The sequence below is a fragment of the Capsicum annuum genome, chromosome 12 (assembly GCF_002878395.1).
Source record: "Capsicum annuum cultivar UCD-10X-F1 chromosome 12, UCD10Xv1.1, whole genome shotgun sequence".
NCBI classification, from domain to species: domain Eukaryota; kingdom Viridiplantae; phylum Streptophyta; class Magnoliopsida; order Solanales; family Solanaceae; genus Capsicum; species Capsicum annuum.
The window spans coordinates 54024798-54043809 of NC_061122.1; the positions used below are offsets into that span (position 1 = coordinate 54024798).

At 30.3% G+C, this 19012-nt stretch overlaps 1 long non-coding RNA gene across 1 annotated transcript; it reads left to right on the forward strand.

The window, feature by feature from the left end:
* Nucleotides 1–14610: 14610 nt before the first annotated feature.
* On the forward strand, nt 14611–18474 carry LOC124889784. The gene is made up of 2 exons (XR_007048636.1): nt 14611–14784; nt 18035–18474. It is a non-coding gene; the product is annotated as an uncharacterized LOC124889784 (long non-coding RNA).
* Nucleotides 18475–19012: the final 538 nt, after the last annotated feature.

Consider the following 19012-nt stretch of genomic DNA (forward strand, 5'->3'; position numbering starts at 1 on the left):
ACCAAAAGATCAATCCATCGATATATTAAGGAACAACTATACAAGCAACTTACCAAATCCGTGGGATTGTACATTCTTACCATGGCCTCTTACCGAGGTCTACAATCATCATCAATACTGCAATTTGACACAACAAAGCCAATATCACCATAACATGGTTATATAGTCATTTGATTTTTAATTCATTAATAAACTTCATATCTAGCCTATACTAGCTAGCCTCCATTTTCATGAGCCACTAGTTTGCAAGTCTAATAGTTTACTAGTCATCAAATGAGAAAAAGCAACAGTTACCAACACTACTATTTATTCACCCATCACAAAGCTATCTTCTAGTTAGCCTCCTAATTATATAAGTCATCAATTAATCCACCACGGCATCACATACTAGATGTCAACTTAACCACTTATTATACAATACTAGGACTATTATCATTTAGCATCTCGCAACCCTAAGGACTAATTTCCATATTTTGTCTAAGTATGGTCCACCAATTAGTTCACTAGGCTTCTAGCCTACAAGTTGTAGTCATTTATTAGAGACAACTAGTTATCACATAAGCCACTTTTCTAGGCGAAATTCCATAATGTAACTATTTACCTAAGTCAAGTAGATTTACTAGGTGAGCCCTAGGTTCTACACAAGATTACATATATTAATTAGCCTTAATCCAATACTCATGTAATCCACTTTTAGTTACTAATTAGAGTTAACAAGGGTTACACCTTTTATCTAGTGGTTAATGACAAAGAATGGATGATAATTTACTAAGGGGAGACATCATGTCCCAAGTACACAAATGGGCTTAACCACACATGGAATAACCTCACATACAACCATGCATTCACATATATACTTACCACACATAACATTATCACATCATCATTACCTCTTCTAAATTCACCGGACATCATCATAACATCAAGATATCCTTCGAATTTATCGGGCATCATCATATCATCAATATATCCTTTGAATTCATGGAGCATCATCATCACATCAATATATCCTCTGGATTCACCGAGCATCGTCATAACATCATTATATCCTCCGGATTTATCGGGTATCATCATAACATCATTATATTCTCTGAATTAATCGGGCATCATCATAACATCATTATATCCTCTGGATTCACCGGGTAACATCATATTATCATTATCTCTTCCAAATTCACCGGTCATCATCATAACATCAATATAACCTTTGAATTTACCGGGCATCACTATCATATTAACACATCCTCCAAGACAACAATATACACATACATATGTAGTCAAATCAATAAGTATATATAACCCACGATAATAGAGTGTAAGTGATGTAAGGTAAGACATACCATCATACTTTACCATTAATCATCAATACATAATATAAGTAGATGCATGAGCATGAGTATCTAAATGATATACGCAATCACCAATTTTCTAAGGGTATCCATATCATGACAACAAGATAATCAATTAATTATACATACCATCCAACCATCAACCATATGCATAAGTCGACAACTAGGTTAAACCATTATAATCTCAATAACATAACTTAGACATTCATCAAGTATCTAGGTCACTAAGGAATTATTTAGTTCAAGCTTAAGATGGGTCAAGTCCCACTCCTAAATCCCAATAATGCCAAAGTTCACTTATACAAGACTAAATTCTACCCGAAATTAGGCTAGGTTATCTAAATCACACTATAAGGGCTTATCAATCCTTACTAAACCTATAAGGGAAAATTTTCTTCAAGTATCCTTTCTAAGTCACCCTAAACACTAAGAACAATTTTTAACTAGTCTTATCTAGGTCAACATACTTTTAAGGTTAGTCAAAAACATCATTCTCAACTATTAGACCAACTAAAGTATTCTCATACTATTCATAAGACTACAAGTAGAACTATCCAAGGTTCTAAGCTATAGTTAAGCATTATATTTTACAATTGTAATAGCCTACAAGAATCAACTAATCCCAAATTTCACCAATCATCCATTTATCATCTAAGACCCCTCCCAATCTCACAAGATATCAATAATTATACTACAATCAAGCTCAATCTAACTATGAGTAAGCCTAACCTACCTTGAATCCTAATTACTCACGAACTAATGAGCTTTACCTTTTCTTTTCTTGAAGCTTCTTTTTATATGAGCCAAGCTATCACAACACAATCTAATCATCATTACAAGATTAATAATACCCATTATGGCACCATTATGCCATGGGTCCAAAATGACACCAAACCCCCAAGTAGGTCCCACCTTCAGAAAATGAGTTTTTGAGACCAACTCATTGCTCAACTATCATTATGAAGCTATAACTCTCAAAAAATTTAAGCAAATCAATCACATTTGTGGCTACAATTGATCCTCAAAGACTTAGGGGTTTTGGATCTAGAAATCAATACCAAACTAGAAGGAATCTTACCTTAGATTTGAAGAAAAAATGAATTAACCAAGTTATTCAAGCTCTTAATCAAGCCACAAGACTCATTTTGAAGATTTTACACTCTATTAGGGTATAAAGCTCAAGAGGGAGGCACAAAATGGCCAAAATTTTAGGAAAGACAGCATTTAAATAGGCTTATCGGGTCTCGAATCTCGCGGTGGTGGACCCTGTTTAGTCGTGGTCGCAGCACTACATTCGCATTCCTCACACCACGATCACGGTATCTCTCCCTATGCCACGAATAGATGAAGCTTAGAACTTGGTTTTGAGCTTCGACCAATGCCTCGAGATGCATTCGGAGTCCATTTCAAGCAAATGGGATATGTAACCACATAGATTCTAACCTTTCAAATGTGTTGGCAAAGTTGGATTTTATATTTAAGGTAGTTTTACTAAAGTTTTTGCTTGGTGGTCAATTAGAACCAATGAAGACTTCAAATTGGGAAAGTGGTTCTAAAAACCAAACGAACGACCAGGTAACCGAACTATCAGTTCCAGTAAGTCACTAATGACTTGGGGGAGTTATGGAGAAGATCTATCAGCAAAAATAAGCAAGAACACGAACAATGACCTAAAGGGTCATTACACCTATTCCAATCAAAATCATAATGCCCTAATTCATTCCAAAAATTCATCAATTAAAGCACAAATAATCCATTTGAAATATGAGAAAAGCAATTCAAGTAATAACAATCAAAAGCCTCCAACTCAATTTCAAACCCATAAATTAAAACACATGAATATTGATTAATAAGTACCACGATGTAAAATTCAAGTTAAGGAATGAAAAACTTGTATAAAATACAAAAGAATTTAAAGAGAAATCAAAGTTTGGAGATTGAATGACGAATCTCTGTAAAAACCTTAAGCTTTCTTAAGTTGGGAGTTAAAGAAGAAAAGAAGGGTGTTTGATCTTTAAAAACTGAAGGAAAAGGGTCATTTTGATGTTATAAAGTTGTTTACGGGGTAAAAGGACAAAAAAAAATCCTCACCCCAAGTAAAAAAATAAAATTTGGATGAAAACTACATAATAGAGTGGCACGCTGCTATTACGGAGCTTAACCTCCGTGCCACGCCCTTATCGTGGAAGCTAAGTGGAGTGGCACACTACTATCGCATAGCCTTACTACCTCAGGGTCCTAAAATGGCCTTAAACCTCTTCCAAAAATTCTAAAACCTTACTAAAACACCCTTTTAACATCCCTACTCACAATTCAAGTAAAAAATTAATATTACGCATGTGAGAGAGTAAAAAATAAATTCATTGAAATTTTGTAGGGTCTTACAAATATCCTCACAATATGAAATTATGTATTTTCCACCAAATAATATAGAGATGATTACTCATTAATCTTGCTTCCAAATTGTGCATCATATTAGGCTCGGAGCGCTGCCATAACAGTTGGATAAAATATTTTGTCTAAGTCAAAAACTCTAAATGTATAAGTTCTTCTTTGAAGATCGACCATGATAATATCACCATGACCGGTGATATTGAACTTGTAATTGGCTATTTGGTGGGCTAATAACTTATTCTCCTAATTGATGTACTTTGATATTTATTTTTCCATTACAACATCTCTATGCCAATTAACACCAATTGTTATTAAATCCTTTATTAATGATACCTAAAGAAATTTGTTTAAAATATTAATAATGATAGAATAGTAAACTTGAGTAGCTATATACAATAATAATATTATATGCACTATCATTGTATTAACAGATAAGCATCTGTTACAACAGATGACCTAGCTGTGGCAGCAAATTACATATTTGTTGGGTGTATATTCAGAACCAGTAGCTCAATTGAATAGTTAAGTCATCTGTTGCAATAGATGACTCATTTGTTGCAACAGATGAATCATCTGTTGCAACAGATGACTTATCTGTTGGATTGAGGTATTGTAATGTGAATCCAACAAGTAGGTTATCTATTGTAATAACTAATGTACCTGTTGCAATAGATAACTCATCTGTTGCAACAAATGAGTTATCTATTGGAAATACTTTAATAGTAGTGAAAACAATCCAACAGCTGTTGTATATGAGTTGTATTCATATACAACAATTGTTGGATACGCTAGTGAAAATTATTAAAAAAGCAGCAGATATACCATATGAGAAATTAAAATAAAAACCATTAATTTTACTTATCAAAATTACTTATAAGTAATGCCCACTGATATACGAACAAAATTGGCTCTAAAATTTTAGTTCAATAGCAGTAGTAGCAACAACAACAATATAACAACAAGAAACATAAGATGATGAAGATGATGATGATGATGATGATGATGATGATGAATAAAAATAATAAGAAGAGGAATAAAAGCAGTAGCAACAACAACATTAATGGAAGAAAAAAAGTGAATAGAGAAAAAAAGGGAGAAGAAGCAGCATGATTTGTCCTCCTTTGTTAGCTTTAGAGTTTTAGATAGATGGACCAAAGTGTAAGTCTCAAAACTTGAGGACATGAAATTTATTTCCTTAATCCTTAATCTAAAAATAGTCACTTGCACTCAACAATTAAGACTGGGTTACCTACACTCAATTTAAAACTTTTGTGTAACCCTTAATTCAATGTACTTTTCATAAATGAGATTTCTAATGATTTTTTTAAATTAAAGTTATAACTTAAAAGATTTTTTCACTTATGTTTGCAAAAAATATGCATTACTATAAATATTTTTTTATTGTATTACATGATATCAAATTCAAAAAGTGATATTTATTTATGAGAAAAGTATATTGTATAGATATTGAGATTAAATTATTTAACCTTTTGGCCTGACTTTTAAAATTACATGACATAGCTTACTTTTTCAGAAGTAATTTTCTATATGCCACACCTCACAACCCAATCTTTCTTCTTTCGTCTTGTCCGATTTATCTCTTATCACCAATGGATTCTGAATTCCATTTCTCTGTTATTGCTCTTCTCTCCATCATTCTTCAGCCATGTTTGACCAAAGAAACTATATTGTTCACATGAAACATCATCAAAGACATTTTTCTTGTTCTATCCAACATGATTATACAGTGCGCAACTCAGTATATCTTTTCTTCCACTTCCCTTTTTAATCTTGCAAGAAATTTAATTCAATGATATCCAGAAAATTACCTGGGATTAACCCCATAGTGGATAACTTTGATTTTTTGTCCCCCGTAAGAAAAGTCTTTAAAGACTAGCTTTCCTTTCTTTTTATGTATAGTACAAGTACATTTTTGTCCCTCTACACTTCAAATGTCTTTCAACTTTTCATGTTTATTTGTCTCTCAACTTTTATTTTTATTTTTTTCACTTTTTTATTTTTTCTTGACTCTTTTTTCTTGTTTTAATTCATTTGTCTCAATCTTTATTTTCTTTTACTTTTTTTTTCTCAAACATTGTCGATTTCTTTATTTCTTTTTTTTTAACTCATTTGTCTTAACCTTTATTTTTTTTATTTTTTATTTTAGTAATTTCTCATTTTCTTAAAAAAATTCTCAAACTTTATTTCAATTTTTTTGCTTCTCATTTTTGTTTTTCTCAATCTTTATTTTTATATTTTTTCTTGTGCTTTTTATTTTTTTCTCTTTTTTCTTCTTTTTTTTTCTTTTCTTTCAATATGTTTTTTCTTTTCTCTATTTTTTTTGTTCTCTTTTTTCTTTTTTTTCTCAATTTCGATTATATTTTTTTAATAAATAGAAAGTTAAATAATTCGTAAAATAATTTTTTCTTTAATATCAAAGAAAATTTAAGGGCATGACCCGTTGTTTGAAAGTCATTTGGGATATGTCCTTCCTCTAAACAAAAGTTATAGAACATCTCACAAATAACACAATGTGGTAGGGTCAAGTCTTACTCTTGGGGCATAACTTGCTGTTTGAAATTCTTTGAGTTAAGTCTTCCCTCTAAGAAAAGAGTTATAGAACATCAAAACACAGTATGGCAGTGTCAATACTTGCCCATTGGGAGTAACTTATTTTTCTGGGAGGTTCTTGGGCTAAGTCTTGTCTTAGAGGCAAGATTAACAGAGCATCTCATAAATCAAGACACAATGTAATAGTGTCAACTTTTTCCCTTGAGGCATCACTTGTGGGCTAAGTATTACCTCTAAGGAAAGAGTTATAGAACATCTCATAAATTAAGATACGATGTGGTTGTGTCAACTCTTGACCATGGGACATAATTAGTTGTTTGAAAGTACTTAGACTAAATCGTTCCTCTCAGGAAAGAGTTACAGAACATCTCATAAATCAACACATAATGTGGTAGTGTCAACTCTTACTCGTGGGGCATAATTTGTTGTTTGAAAATCCTTGATTTATAAAGTATCTAATAAATCAAGACACAATGTGGTAGTGTTAATTCTTGCCTATAAGGTGTAACTTGTTGTTCAAAAGTCATTGGGCTAAGTATTGCCTCTAAGGCAAGAGTTATAGAGCATCTCATAAATCAAAACATAATGTAGTAGTGTCAACTCTTACCCATGGGGCATAACTTGTTGTTTGAAAGTCCTTGGGTTAAGTCTTGCATCTAAGGTAAAAGTAATAGAACGTCTCATAAATCAAAACACAGTGTGATAGTGCCCATGAGGCGTAACTTGTTGCTTGAACACCCTTGTTCCAAGTCTTGCCTCTAAGGGAAGAGTTATAGAGCATCTCATAAATCAATACACAATGTGATGGTGTCAACTCTTGCTCATGGGGTATAACTTATTGTTTGATGGTCGTTGGGCTAAGTCTTGTCCCTAAGTCAAGAGTTATAGGGCATTTCATAAGTTAAAAAACACAATGTGATTGTGTTAACTCTTGCACAATGTACGTTACTTGTTGTTTGAAATTTTTTAGAATAAGTTGTACCTTTAAGGCAAGAGTTGTAGAATATCTCATAAATCAAGACGTAACGTAGTAGTGTTAACTCTTGCTAGTGGGGCATAACTTGTTGTTTGAAAAATTTGGGCTAAGTTTTGCCTCTAAGGTAAGAGTATAGAATATCTCATAAATTAAAACGCAATGAGTTAGTGTTAACTCTTGCCTATGGAACGTAGTTTGTTGTTTGAAAGTCCTAAGACTTGCTTCTAAGGCAAGATTTATAGAACATATATAAATCATGATACAGTGTAGTAGTGTCAACTCTTATCCTTGGAGCCTAACTTGTTGTTTGGAAGGAATCAAAGAAGAAAAATAATAAAAGCTGCAAAAAAAGTAAAATGAGTCAAATATTAAAAAAGAAAAAAGAAAAATCAAAGAAAAGAACAAAATATCTAGAAGATGAGAGGAGAAAAATAATAAAAACATTGAGAAAAAGGAAAAAAAAAGACAAAACAAAAATAAAGGCTGAGATTTTCTTTAAGAAAAAAATAAAAAATAAAAACAAAAACCAAAGAAAAGTAAAAAAGAGAAAAAAATTTAAAAAATAGAAGTTGAGAGGAGAAAAGAAAAAAAAGTAAGAGTTCAGAAAACTAAAAAAAAAACTAAAAAAAATTACAGTAAATAAAAAAAAAGACAAAAATAGAGGTTGAGAGTAGAAAAAGAAAAAAATAAAAGTTGAGGAAAAATTTAAAAATAAAAATCAGGATAAAATAAAAAAGAGAAAAAAAAAATTGAAAGATAAACAAGTATAGAATTATTTGAAAATATTTAATTTATAAAGGAATAAATAGATATTTGTATTATATATATAAAAAAATGTTAGTTTTGCAGAATTTTTTTTTTTTGAGGAGATTAAAAAAAAAAGTCATCCGACCGTTATTTATATAATTTACCCAATGATATTGGTATGCGTTTTACCCAATGATATCGGTATGCGTGACGTGCCTTGGCGAACGGCACATAAATATGGATCATTTTCTTCTCAATATCTTATGAGATGACCCAATATTTCTTCTTCTTTTTTTCCTTTTTTTTCGCTTGTTTTGACTTTAATGTTGAAATTTAGATGTTGTTGATGATTGAAAGGTGTTGTCAAGTATAAATATACTAGATAAAGGTTGGTGCTAGCATGGACTCAATATATATTATTTTTTAATCTCAATTTATATGATATAAATAAAATTTTGATAATTAAATATATTTTAAATATTTTTTTAGATATTATACGTTGTTAGTTATTGTGATTTATAATAGTTTTTTGACATTATAATTTACTATTTTAAATTGTTAGCCATTATAACTTATAATACTCTCCTTGTCCAAAATTTTGTAGCATTGATAGTCTATTATATTTTTAGAATAATATAAGTTTTTAATTACTGAAATTTATAATATTTTTTCTTCTATTTCAATTTAAGTGACACTGATATAATTTCGAGAGTCAATCAAATATCACGATTGAAATCACGAAGTAGACATGTCTTAAATGATTCATAATAACTTATTAGAAGTGATACAATAAAATTACTATAAAAAATAATTGTGAAAAAAATTTAAGCGGACCTCATATAAGATGTCAAGTTAATTTAAAATATCAATAATTAATTTATCTTTTTTTTGTTTATTTTATTTTTTTATTAAATATTTTTTTTAATATTTAGATGACTCATAATAACTAATTAGAGATAAAATAGTAGAATTACAATTGAAACAGCTGAAGAAAACATGTCATAAATGACTATTTTACCTTTTTATCAAATATTATTAATTTTTTAATACGTAAGTGATATATAATAATCAATTAGGAAATAACTTATTATAAGTGGTATAACAAAATTAATATAAAAATAGTTGTAAAAAAAATTTAGACAGGCCTTATAGAAGATGTCAAGTTAATTTAAAATTTCAATAGTTTGTTTATCATTTTTTTTGTTTATTTTATCTTTTTTATTAAATATTATTAAATTTTTTAATACTTAAATGACTTATAGTAATATTAGTGATGAAATAATAAAATTACGGCTGAAGCAACTGAAACAAACATGTCATAAATGTCTATTTTATTTTTTTATTAAATATTATTAATTAATACTTAAATGACATATAATAATTAATTAGTAGTGATATAGTAAAATCACGGATTAATACTTAAATGACCTGTAGTAATTAATTAGGTATGAAATAGTAAAATTACGGTTGAAGCAGTTGAAGAAGACATGTCATAAATATCTATTTATATTTTTGTTAAATATTATTAATTTTTTAATACGTAAATGATATATACTAATTAATGAGGGGTGATATGGTAAGATCGAGGAGGAAGCAGGCATGACGACCGCCTCCTGCTTGCCTTCACGCTTCTTTATATTAGAATATAATTAATACTTACACACATTTGTACAGTGTACATATATTATTTAATCATGTTATATACTTTCTCCGTCCCAAATTTCCTAATTTAATTTTCCATTTTAATTATTCTTTTTTATTAATCAAGAAGAGACAAAAAAAAAAATCTATGTTTTACCCTTTGTATTAATTACTTTTTCTTCAAATTAGAATGTAAACATCATTTAATAGGGGCACTATGGTAAACTAGCCATGTTATTAATTATTTTTCTTAATCAATGTGTCATCTCAATTTGGAACGGGTAATTTGGGACGAAGGAAGTATATATGTGAGTATTGTATAAATAATGTATAAGTAGTGGTGTACATAGGTCGGGTTGGTTTAGTTTTTTATTGAAAAAAAATCAAACCAATTATCTCGGTTTATTAAAATTATAAACCAAATCAAACCAACATAAAATCAATTTTTCCAGTTTAGATTTTAGTCGGTTCTTTCGTTTTTTTTGATTTTTCTCAAATTTTTTTATAATCTTTATTTTTTACAATTATATTGTGATTGAAGTTTAGATCAAGTATGTTTTCACTCATGTGCTAATGAAAAACCACAATTATGAAAAATTGGGGAGCGAAAAACTCTCTTGAAACTATATATATTATGTCGGTTTGATTTGGGTTTAGTTTGACCTTTTTTTCTCGGTTTGATTTGGTTCTTCGGTTTGGTTTGACTTGACGGTTTGGTCTGTACACCCCTATATATAAGTATAATATTTATACAGATTTATACATCAAGCATATAATATGGTGTAATGTCGTATAAAATTATATTAATATTAATGTACTCGCACCATTTCAATTTGTTTGACCTACTTTTCATTTTAATCTGTTTAAAAATGAATAACACTTCCTTTTTTAGCATCTTTTTATTTTAAGTCAAAATAGATCAAACAAATTAAAACGAAATGAGTATAAAGTTGTATATCGTGTAAAAATAGGCTACGCAAGTGTAATTATTTTTATAGGCTATATTATGTAATTATGTTTTAAAAAAACTTTATAATCTTAAAATTTTTCCTTTATTTATCTCAATACAGTGATTTTACCGTAGTAAAATATTATTAATTTTAATAAATTATTATTCCAATTCAAATTGTAAACTTCCCATTTCAATTTGATAGTTATCTTTACAATGATCTACGTGGATACATTTATCTATAGGCATCTTAGATTTAAGAGTTTGAATTAAAAGTGATACATAATTTATTTTTCTGAAAAAGTAAAGTTTATTTTTTAAAATTGAATTATCTTTGTTTTAATTATAGACAGATGCCATAAGCAAATTTATTGCATCACATTACTATTAGTTTAAGCGCATGTTTCGGAATGCTTATTTCTCAAAGAAAAACACTTATTTTAAGAAAAAACACTTTTTTTAAAAAAAGGTGTTTGGTAAACTTGCAAAAGTGCTTTTAAAAAGAAGCAGAAATAGTTTTTCTGCTTCTGAAAAGAAGTAGAAAATTTCTACTTTTTAAAAAAAGCAGAAAATTACTTTTTTCAAGAATAAAATATCCCAATCACTCTCTCTTTCTCACACACACAAATATATATATATATATATATATATATATATATATATATATATATATATAAAAAATTATACTTCATATTTACATCATAATTCTTTATTTTATTTATGATTTATATATTAATATTTTATTTTCACTCATTTTCTTTAAATAAATTTTTAAAAATCATTGATGATGATCCGAAGAATATATAACTTTTTATTTTTTATTATTAATGATAACAAATGACATATGGATCACGTTACAGGAATAAATGATTTTGACAACACTTGTAAATTTTTTCTTGATTATTTAATTCTAAATAAATAATTTATGAAAAGTGACATATTTATTACCATGTAGTCTACATATATGAAGAAGGAGATAGACATCTGGTATACCTTCAGAAATACAAGACAGATCTTCCACTAGTGTGGAGATAATACATAATAAAATTAAGGATGAAATCATTGAGAATTTTGTGATGTATGAAGGATTAATTATTTTTGTCGTTAATTTTTTCATAAATAATGATTTAATTTATGAAATAATTTTTATACTATTTTTGTTTGACATTTTAAAGTGATATTTAAATTATTTAAATAATATATCATTTAATATTTTTAATGTAGTTATGTATATAAATATTGATTAAAAACTTTATAATACATGCTTTTTAATTAAATAAAAATAAAAATTTAATTAGAAATATTATAATAGATATTTAAAATAAATTTTCTCTATAAATTGATTTTAGTAGTAAAAGTCTATTGATACATATTTTTTTTGGTCATTTGTCTCAGAAAAAACACTTTTTGAAAAAGATTATCCAAATACAATCTGTTTATCAAAACTCATATGTACTTTTCAAATGAATTTACCAAACATAAATTATTTTTTTCAAAAGTACTTTTATGAAAAAACTATTTTATAAAAGTGCTTAAATAAACAGTTTGTAACAGTAATCCCAAACGAGCTCTAAGTATCATATTTATTTTGATTGCTGCTTAAATTTTATTGTATCGTATCATTAAGTTTCATTGTTAGATAACGATCAAAAGTCCTTTTTATATAACAACCGATTGGTGGGATCGCGTCACTACCTTATATATCTTTTTCTCATTTTACCTTTACTTACTATTTAATAATTGTATTTTATTCTTTATCCTACCGTTTTATATAGTCATACCTTGTAACCTACTTTTCTAGTACGTTTATCCTTCAAATTATTAATGTGTGAGATCATATAATGAAAAAAATGATACAATCTATTTAAAGATTATTTTTATTAAAAAAAATACACCATGATACTGTACAATATAATTTTACAGTTATAAAAGCATGAGTTCAAGAAGTGGTATCAACATATGTGCTTCTTGACATTTTTTAATTCAAACTGTTGTAATTCAATCAGTCGTATAACAATTAATTTTCTATTAAAGAAGTTAAAATTAAATTTAAAATATATATTTCTTTTCTGGCATTTGATAAAATAGTTGTGTCTTAAATTATTTGGAATTTGTTCAGTTTGAATTAGGTAGCACAATGTGATTGTGGGAGTGATATTAATCAGTTTTAAATTTTAATCACTTTTAAATTACCTTTTATACATATTGAGAATTCAATAATTTGCAAACATTTCATAGCTAAAAACTTTATTTTAAAAATCTGACTTTTTACAAATTTTGTTCTAATCCTTAGCTTCTTCTTAATTTCCCCCCCTAATATATCCAATTTTATAAAGAAATTTTATTTGAATTTGAAATCAATTCTTTTGATAGTTGATATATTTAATATAATATTATGTACTATTTATATTCACAATTAAATAACTCAAGTTATATGTTGCACCTTTAAAAAAAATACCCATCATTATTTTTTTTATATGGATAACACTAAATATTTATGAATAACATTAGAAGAATTTTATGAATAATTGTCAAGGGTCCAATTGTCAAGATGTCATTTGTTTACAAAATTTATTTATTTACAATTTTCTTGTCAACGTAGAATTCAAAAATCAAATAATTTTTATTTAAATAAGTTCAAAGTTTTATGTAAAAGAGATTAACTAGTATCACTGACAGTGGATACTTAAAATTACACTAGTAGTGCCGGTTTAATCTACCATGTATTATCACATTAAATAACTAATAATTTTTGTCTCTTTTTTAAAAATATTTTTTCCTTAATCTTTGACGGATCTAGGTTCTATCCTCTTTCTTCTTCTCCCTTTTCTCGTCAATGGCTTCAAACCTTCTTGGTGTGTTTTGGTATGAACGAAAATATTTTCCATGGAAAATATTTTCCTAGAAAATGTTTTTGTGGAAAACAAGTTGATTTCTTACATGTTTTCTAATGTTTGGTTGATGGATGGAAAATATTTTTTGAAAAATATTTCCTAGCGTTTGGTTGGTGAATGAATTTTTTTTTTTTCAAAATATACATTTTAATGTTTAGCTAGAGTGTAAAAATATATTTTAAAAAAATAATTTTTAATCCCGAAAAATACTTTTTTAAGGATGTATTCGATATGAAGGATGAAAAATATTTATATGAAGGATGAAAGATGTTTTCTCAAAAAAATAAGTTGTTTCTTACTTAGATTCTTGTGTTCGTTCTGCAAATTGGGTAAGCATATGTTTTGTAAAACTATTTATATATATATTTAATAAAAACAATGAGAATGAATAGGAGAAGAAGGGTGGGATAAGAAAACAGTTTTGATTTTTCTTTTTAAATTAAAAACGGTAATTTTTTTGGAGAGGAGGTTGGTAGGTGGGGGTTGGGGTTGTCAAAATAGGTAGTAAAGGCAGGGTAAGAAAATAATTTTAATTTTTTTAAATTCTTTTTAGGGGGTGGGGGGGGGGGGGTAGTAGGGGGTGGGGGTCGGGGTAGGGGAGTGAGGGTGGGATAAGAAAAAAATTATAAATTTTCAAAAAATAAATTTAAAAAATTTATTTATTTATTTATTTATTTTTGTGGGGGGGGGGGGGGGGGTTGGTGGGGGGGGGGTGGTGTGGGGGGAGGTAAGAAAAAATTTAATTTTTTTTTAAAAAATTAAATATTCTTTTTGGGGGTGGGGGGTAGGTAAGGGTTTGGTTTTTGGGTAGGAAGATGAGGTAAGAAAAAAAAATTGAAATATTTTTTTTAAACGGGGGTGGTAGGGGGTGGGGTGGGGTGGGGAATTGAGGGTCGGAGTAGGAGTGGATGATTTTGAGAGTTGTATGAATATTTCAACTTAAGATTGAGGTTGAAAGAGAGTTTTGAAAAATGTTTTCCTTCCTTTTTTAAGGGAAGTCATTTTCCTTAGATTTGAGGAAAATAAGTTGATTTGGAAAACATTTTTCAAAATTTGTAAGTCAACCACACATGAGAAAATTGGAAAACATTTTCCAAAAAATATTTTCCTTCATACCAAACACACTTTCTATCAATGTCAAAATATCAATGCTAAATTGCCGACACGGTGCACCTATTTTTCTAAGTGGAATATTATATCTTTGATTTTTGGGAGATATCATTTAAGATCTTCATCCCTCGTATGACGATATTATTGTAGAAGGTTAGATTCATATTATAGCTTTCTGGCTCCGATTCATCATCTTCTCCGTAGCTTCTTGATATGTCAAGTCGGATTTTCTCAATGAACATACTAGTAGTTGGTCTATTTTGTTTTTGTTCCAGTTTCTACTTTTCTACTCTTCCCCTATGAAGCATAGATTATTATTATTTTTTTTTTATGTTTAATGGTTCTTTTTTTTTTTATAATATGGATTATATTAGCAACTTAAACCAAAGTAGCAATTATTGAAGCTGTAACTCCATTCAAAACATGAGGGGTGGGGTTAGTAGAAGAGGCCACAACCCGGCCTTGTAGGCCAAAATTAGTAAGTTTTACTGTTCTTGCAAAAACAACACCCTTTTTTCTGTTTCTACTAGGGCTACTACATTTGAGGGTGGAGATGACAAAACACATGGTACTCCAAATTGTATTCAGCTGCTGCCTTCCTTTACCATGGCACCCGCTACTCTATTTTGCTCCTTGAAGATGTGTTTGGTATCGGGTGCCCCCAAGCTCCTGCATTAGGTACCTGCACTTACATATAATGTTAGTGTATAGATCATGTCCTCGTTCCATTGCATGGACAAGTTCCAGTGATTCAGAGCACAATTGGAAGGGCTTAATGTTGAGGGGCTTAGCTACTCTCAGTCCCTGCAACATGGCTTTTAACTCGGCATAGAGGAGGGTGGTTAGGGGTGTGCAATCCTTAAACCCAGCAACCCAGTCTTCTTTGTGGTTCCTAATGACCCCCCTAATCCATCTCCCCTCCCTCGGCCTGGGTTAGAGTGGACAACACCATTTATATTCAGCATAAAGGTTTCCTTATCCGGGGGTTTCCAATTTTCTCAATAGTTTAAAGGACTTTGCTAGGGATCCTGATGTACTGCATAATATGGATGGGCATACTGCTAAGAGTAGCTTTGGTAAGAACAAATCTGCCAGTCATGTTGAGGATTTTTTACTTTCAGCCAGCTAGTCTTCTGGATATATTATCAGTGATAAGTTGGAAATCAACATTCATAGAGGCTTTATGGAAGATGGGGAAGCCAAGGTGTTTTCCAAACTCAATGCTCCTATCAATGCCTAGGGCATTGGAACATTCAAAAGTATTTTGGCTGGAGGTATTGCGTGAGAACAAGACTCTGGACTTAGCTTTGTTGATTTGCTGTTCGGAGGTTCTATTGGAATTGAAGAAAGTAGAGAAGATTGCATTACAGTTGTTCCTATTAGCTTTAGCAATCAGAGTGAGGTCTGGAGATTTTCGGGCCATTAGCTGTAATAGAGATAGGAGTCCAATTTTTGTAGGTCACCTGATTGTCAATGTCTCTGAACAGTCTTTCCATGTAAATGATGAACAGGTAGGGTGATATAGGATTTCCCTGCCTGATACCTCTGGTAGGATTAAAAGAGGGGGTGCTGCCCCGATAGAACTAGTAGACTTTTAAGACATAATTATCTTGATAAGCTTGGTGGGGAAGTTGAAGAACTGGAGAGAGCTGTGGATGAAAGACTATTCCATTCTATCGAAGGCTTTCTCTAAGTCAATCTTTAGGATCATGACGTGGTGGTTTATGACCCATATTTTTTTGAAATGAGAGACATATTCTTGGAATATGATAGCATTATCAGAGATTCTCTTATTATCTAGGAAGCTAGATTGAGTAGGGGCTATAATAGTGCCAAGCATGGGTTTTATTTAGTTAACAATAATTTTGGTGATGAGCTTATAAGAAGTGTTGCATAAGTTAATGGGCCTAAAGTTCTTGATAGAAAAGGCATTGGGACATTTAGGGATGAGGCATAAGAGGGTCTTATTGACCTCTTCCGGGATCCTAGCTTCATCAAATACCTTATAACAGACAGCCTTAGTGGCATCTCCTACAATGTCCCAGTATTTTTGAAAGAAGAAGGGTGAAGACCATCAGGTCCAGGGTATTTAAGGGGCTTGAAACCTTTCAGAGCTTTGATGATCTCAGTATCCCTTAGGGGGCTATTGAGGTTGGACCTCAGGCTGGGGGAGAAAGTGTTAGTGTCATCTTGATAAGGGGCCCCAATAATGGCACTACTAGTGTGGTCAGTAGTGTAGAGTTGGTGGTAAAAGGTAGAGATGTGGTCAATGATGTCATCTATCAGTGATGAGGTTCCCTACATTGTCCTTAAGGTAGGAGATTTTGTTTTTCCTCCTTTTTACCATGGTGGAGGTGTGGAAGAATTTTGTGTTGGCATCCCCACCTGAGAGCCAATTTATTCTGGATCTGATCATCCAGAAGTCCTTAGTTACTCTGTTTGCAGTGGCCTGTCTTAATACATGGAAAATAATGTTGGAAAAGGACACTCACACCATATATTCTAGATGATGTGTTCTCTCAAGATTGTCATATTTCTCCTGTCTTTATTTTCTCAATAATAACAACATCAACATACTTATTGAAATACTATTTAGTGGCGTTTGGGGAGAGTAGAGTGTAAGTAGACCTTATCATTAATTCATGGAGGACGAGAGGCTGTTTTGGAGACCCTCGACTCGAGTATAACAAATTAAAGTAGATATGAAAGAGGGAAAATAATGGTGAATAAAATATATAATGTATATTTCCTTATGTTCTCTGTTAAAATGTTCTCAACTTTTTTTTTTCCTCAATGACGTGTAAAACATTACTGTCATATTATGCCAAGGGCATGAAGACTGCAGTACAATTGGATCTTTGATCTTCTTCATACTTACTCTCTAGAAAAGAGAAGCGTTTTAACCCTTCTAAAATGTCAAGTTGCACATTAATGAGTTAGACATATTTGTTGAAGAATATTTTGATTTCATGCCAAGGATGAAAAATGAATAGATAAGTATGATCGTATGAGGTAAAAGGTGATAGAGTTTAAAAAAATTCTTCTCTTCTCCATTTCAAAATGATTGGCTAAAGAATTGAAATATTTAGAATTCTTGCAAAGTTTTATTCAAGGAAGATAATTTAATATTCATTTAGTCTATGTAGCTCGAATTCTTGAAAAATGTCAATGAATGTGTGTCGAATTCGTCAAAAGTAATATAATTTTTGAAGAATTCGATACGGGTGCGGCATCAAAATCCATGCATTCAGTCCTAGCATTTAGTTCTTTAATGTATTCAATTAAAAATCTAAAAGCTTTTCTTACTGTATTTGGACCAACATATATGTTATACTCATTTACAATTTTCATACTACATATATATTCCTCTTTTTGGATAATCAACATAATAATTTTTTTATAGAATAACGAGCTTGGATGTTCAGTCTTTGAAGACATGACTCTGGGACTGATTCTCTTTAAATAAAGAAGCCAACGAAGGGAAGGATCTCATCAAGATATTTAACAGAGCTTCTTGCCAGGTGAAAAGAGCATATTGCTAATCTTGATTCTATGATAGGGTCCAAATCAACGTGTAAAGCTTATGCAGAAAAAATCAAGGAAGGAATAAGAAAGTCTAGATTATTAGAACTATAACTATAGATGTGAGACACTGGACGTGTTGTAAATAAATTCTGAAATTAGAGAGCCAAATATGAGTGAAAGAAGCACAATTTTTGAAGGAGGACAAATAAGTTGCCTTGGACAGAATTCTTTTAAGCAACTCTAATTTCATGTCTTCCCTTAAACAGTCTTTGTGGAAAAATTGTCTATAATCCTTGGAGAATGTATTTTGAAGTGTTATTATTTGGATTAATCTTTCTACTTCAAATGCAATTTTGTGACTCGTGTGTAACTCATGTACAAAAGAATCTGCAGTTGTCATTACACACTAAAAACATATTGTATGTAAAGGCTGCTGCTAATATAATTGAAGTTGAGGGGGCCGCCAATGCATATATCTTTCTTCATGGGTACAACTTCTAGATTTGTTTGTGTGAATGTTGTTATTAAATTTCCAAGAGCTTTAAAGTTGATTGGAGGCAAAGGCTAATCAAAACCCCCTGCTAGTTCAAAATGTCTAGGAGAAACATTTGCAAATTCATCTACCTCAGAGTTTATCAACATATTATATCACAGACGTACAACGCTGAACCTACAAATACAAAAGAAGACTTTGAAATCATACCATGACCCAAAGTCCCACAACATTGAATCTGCCAAAAATAGCAATCAACTAGAACTCTTAAATCTCAGACACCAACTACAACTCTTCGGAGTTCACAAACTCATTTGTCCAGATTCATTCTAGTGACTAAACTACAAATTTATTATACCAACA